The 4,581-nt window shown below is 50.4% G+C and overlaps 1 long non-coding RNA gene across 1 annotated transcript in view; it reads right to left on the bottom strand.

Moving 5' to 3' along the window:
- Positions 1–919: 919 nt before the first annotated feature.
- LOC108281926 overlaps positions 920–4,581 on the bottom strand; it is a 13,245-nt gene continuing 9,583 nt past the window's right edge. The window contains exon 3 of the long non-coding RNA XR_001816207.2: positions 920–1,076. This is a non-coding gene — a long non-coding RNA (uncharacterized LOC108281926). The remainder of the gene's footprint in view (positions 1,077–4,581) is intronic.

Genomic DNA, 4,581 nt, shown 5'->3' with positions numbered 1-4,581 from the left:
CTCCACACGTGGGGATTACAGTTCTGCATGAGGTTTGGGTGGACACACATGCAAACACGTCAGTGTTCTTTCTCTAAGCCTCCATGTTCTCCTCTGTAAAATGGGGTAAGGGGCCCCTACTTACTGCATGAGCTTGCTCGGCAATTAAAATTGAGCCAGGCATAGTGGCTCATGCCTGTAATCTCAGCACTCTGGGAGGCTGAGGCGGGTGGACCATGAGGTCAGCAGTTTGAGACCGGCCTGACCAACATGGTGAAACCCGGTCTCAAGTAAAAATACAAAAATTAGCCAGGTGTGATGGCGAGCGCCTATAATCCCAGCTACTCGGGAGGCTGAGGCAGAAGAATCGCTTAAAACTAGAAGGCAGAGGTTGCAGTGAGATTGGGCCACTGCACTCCACCCTGGGCAAAAGAGCAAATCTCCATCTCAAATACATACATACATACATAAGTAAATAAATATGGCATGTCATGGGCCAAGGGACTTTGAAGGTGGGACAGCTCCTGCAGGTGCTCCTGGCTGGAGTCACAGGATCCAAAGCCCCAGAAATCCCACATCTTTCTTTTCTCCTTTTTTCTTTCTTTCTCTCTCTCTGTCTCTTTTTTCTCTTTGTCTCTGTTTCTTTCTTTTCATTTTTTTCTTTTTTTGAGACAGAGCCTGACTCTGTCACCCAGGCTGGAGTGCAGTGGTGCGATCTGGGCTCACTGCAATCTCCGCCTCCCAGGTTCAAGCAATTCCCCTGCCTCAGTCTCCTGAGCAGCTGGGATTACAGGCCACCATGCCCAGTTAACTTTTGTACTTTTCGTAGAGACGGGGTTTCACCATGTTGGCCAGGTTGGTCACGAACTCCTGACCTCAGGCGATCCACCTGCCTCGGCCTCCCAAAGTCCTGGGATTACAGGTGAGCCACTGCGCCAGCCTCTTCCGGCTCTCTCCCTCTCACGCCTCTATCTTCTCCTCTGGTTCCCTCCCCCGGCCCTCTCACCGCACCTCCTCCCCTGCCACTTGCTCTCTTCAAACTCGGGATGAGAGAAAGTTCCGGCAGAAATTGCAATCTCCTCTCCTCTCATGTGGCTCTGAGATAAGACAGTAAAAATCCGATTTTCAGCAATTTGCTTCATTTGTGAGCTCTCCGGAGTCTCCCGTTTTCCCCCTGACACGAGTTTAGCAAAATTGCCTGGGCAGAATGGATATTTTTAACCACTCAGTAGTCAGAGCAGCTTCAGAAAAAGTTTTGCAAGAAAACGGTCCAGGTCCTGTGCCTGGGGCCGCTGGTGGGTTTGGGGCTGGAGGGAAGCACGTGGGGCGGCCTCAGGGGGTTTAGTGGAAGGGCATTTAATAAAAGGATTCGGCCAGGCGCAGTGGCCCACACCTGTAATCCCAGAACTTTGGGAGGCCAAGAAGGGTGGATCACTTGAGGTCGGGAGTTCAAGACTAGCCAACATGGTGAATTCTGTCTCTACTAAAAATACAAAATATTATCCAGGCATGGTGGTGCACGGCTAGCCTCTAATCCCAGCTACTCAGGAGGCTGAGGCAGAAGAATCACTTGAACCTCGGAGGTGGAGGTTGCAGTGAGCTGAGATTGCGCTATTGCACTCCTGCCTGGGTGACAGAGCAAGACCCCATCTCAAAAAAGAAGAAAAAGAGAGAGAGAAAGAGGGAGGGAGGGAGGGAAAAAAGAACTGGTTGAAGAAAAGAAGTTCCCTGGCCAAGCGCAGTGGCTCATGCCTGTAATCAAAGCACTTCGGGAGGCCGAGGCAGGCAGATCATCTGAGGTCGGGAGTTCAAGATCAGCCTGACCAACATGGAGAAACCCCGTCTCTACTAAAAAATCAAAATTAGCCAGGTGTGGTGGCGCATGCCTGTAATCCCAGCTACTCGGGAAGCTGAGGCAGAAGAATCACTTGAACCCAGGAGGCGGAGGTTGCAGTGAGCCAAGATCGCGCCATTGCACTCCAGCCTGGGTGACAAGAGTGAAACTCCATCTCAAAGAANTATATATATAGAGAGAGAGAGAGAGAGAGAGAGAGAGAGAGACCAGGCTGACCAACATGGAGAGACCCCATCTTTACTAAAAATACAAAATTAACCAGGTGTGGTGGCACATGCCTGTAATCCCAGCTACCTGGTAAGCTGAGGCAGAAGAATCGCTTGAATCCAGGAGGCGGAGGTTGCAGTGAGCCAAGATCGCGCCATTGCACTCCAGCCTGGGTGACAAGAGTGAAACTCCATCTCAAAGAAAAAAAAAAAAAAGTTCCTTTGGAAGAAGCAGAAGGTTTGCCCATGAGGGGTGAAGCTGCAGATTAACACCCAGGCTTTCCTCCCCTCCCACCCTTTGATCTCCCACTAGTACTTCCTCTTGGCTGAATCTAACTCCAGATCAGAAGGCAATGGCCCCAGTGGTGTGGGCCAAGAGGTCAGCGCCCAGGACATAGAGCAGGATGGATGGCTGGACGCAGTGGCTCATGGCTGTAATCCCAGCACTGTGGGAGGCTCGGGTAGGAGAATCGCTTGAACCTGGGAGGCAGAGGTTGCAGTGAGCCGAGATCACCCCACTGCACTCCAGCCTGGGAGCCAGAGGGAGACTCTGTCTCAAAAAACAACGACAACAAAAAACCAGGATGGCAGATTGAACCTGGGTGACAGCAACAGAGAATGACCTGCACAGAAGCCACAGGTGCTATCTTCCTCGTACACCCTAGGGTCGCCCCTAAGAAGCCAGTCTGGGGGCCGGGCGCAGTGGCTCACGCCTGTAATCCCAGCACTCTGGGAGGCCAAGGTGGGCAGGTCATGAGGTCAGGAGTTCAAGACCAGCCTGACCAACATGGTGTAACCCCGTCTGTACGAAAAAAATACAAAAAAATTAGCCGGGCATGGTGGTGCGCACCTGTAATTCCAGCTACTCAGGTGGCTGAGGTAGGAGAATTGCTTGAACCTGGGAGGCCGAGGTTGCAGTGAGCTGAGATCATGCCATTGCACTCTAGCCTGGGCGACAGAGTGAGACTCCATCTCAAAAAACAACAACAAAATAAACAAACAAAAAGCCATTCTGGGGACCAAAGGCATCTCCTTCCCAAAACCAAAGGGGGTATGGGAATAATAAAAATTTATTGAGCACCTACTATGTACCAGGCACATGCTAAGTGCTTTATAGTTCCTTAAGTTTTCCACCCGTGTTCCCTCATCCATTCTTTCTTCCTTTCTACAGATTTCCCCCTTCTCTGTTCACCAGGAACATGTACGCAACAATGTCACATCACTGACTACCAGAGCTGAATGTTGATAAAGAGGATGCTAAGATGGACATTTCAACCAGGCAGACACAAGGACTAGCAGCAGAAGCCAGACCACAGTGAAGATCTCTCTTCCTCTCCTTCCCTTCCTCCTTTCCTCCCTTCCCCCCTCCCTCCCTCCCTCTCTCTTTCTCAGACTCTTGCTCTGTTGCCAGGCTGGAGTGCAATGGCCAATCTCAGCTCCCTGCAACTTCCACCTCCCAGAGTCAAGCGATTCTCCCGCCTCAGCCTCCCAAGTAGCTGGGATTACAGGCGCACACCACCATGCCTGGCTAATTTTTTTTTTTTTTTGAGACGGAGTCTCACACTGTCACCCAGGCCAGAGTGCAATGGCCCAATCTCGGCTCACTGCAACCTCTGCCTCCTGGGTTCAAGCTATTCCCCTGTCTCAGCCTCCCAAGTAGCTGGGACTACAGGCGTGCACCACCACACCTGGCTAGTTTTTTATATTTTACTAGAGACAGGGTTTTGTCATGTTGGCCAGGATGGTCTCGATCTCCTGACCTTGTGATTCACCTGCCTAGGACTCCCAAAGTGATGGGATTACAGGCGTGAGCCACCGCCCCCAGCCACATACTTACTTCCTGTAGTGAAAACAATTTGTTTTTTTAGAGACAGGTCTCTAAAATACTTCCCAGGCTGGTCTTGAACACCTGGGCTGAAGTGATCCCCCCATCTCAGCCTCTCTAAATGCTGGGATTACACTTCTCTAAGTGTGAGCTACCACACCAGACCTTGTAATGAGACCATTTAAAATCCACTCATTTCACAAGTTTGAAATCTACATTTTGATTAGCTATAGCCACCCTGCTGTGCAATAGATCACTGGACTTATTCTTCCTAATGGAAACTCTGTATCCTTTGAGCAACGTTTTCCCTTTCCCCATTCCCAGACTCTGGTAACCACCATTCTCCCTCTACTTCTGTAAATGGGCTTTTTGGTTTTTTTCTTAGACAGAATTTTGCTCGTTGCCCCTGTTGCAGTGCCAGTGGCATGATCTTGGCTCACTACAACCTCCGCCTCCCCGGTTGAAGTGATTCTCCTGCCTCAGTCTCCTGAGTAGCTGGATCTACAGGTGTGCGCCACCATGCCCAGCTAATTTTTTGTATTTTTAGTAGAGACGGAGTTTCACCATGTTGGTCAGGATGGTCTCAAACTCCTGACCTCATGATCCGCCTGCCTCAGCCTCCCAAAGTACTGGGATTACAGGCGTGAGCCACTGCACCAGGCTTTTTTTTTTTTTTTTTAAATTTTTCAGATGGAATCTTGCTCTTGCTACCCAGG

This window comes from Cebus imitator, unplaced genomic scaffold (genome assembly GCF_001604975.1).
Source record: "Cebus imitator isolate Cc_AM_T3 unplaced genomic scaffold, Cebus_imitator-1.0 Scaffold234, whole genome shotgun sequence".
NCBI lineage: Eukaryota > Metazoa > Chordata > Mammalia > Primates > Cebidae > Cebus > Cebus imitator.
The sequence above is the reverse complement of the archived record's forward strand: the minus strand, read 5'-3'. Positions and strand labels throughout refer to the sequence as shown.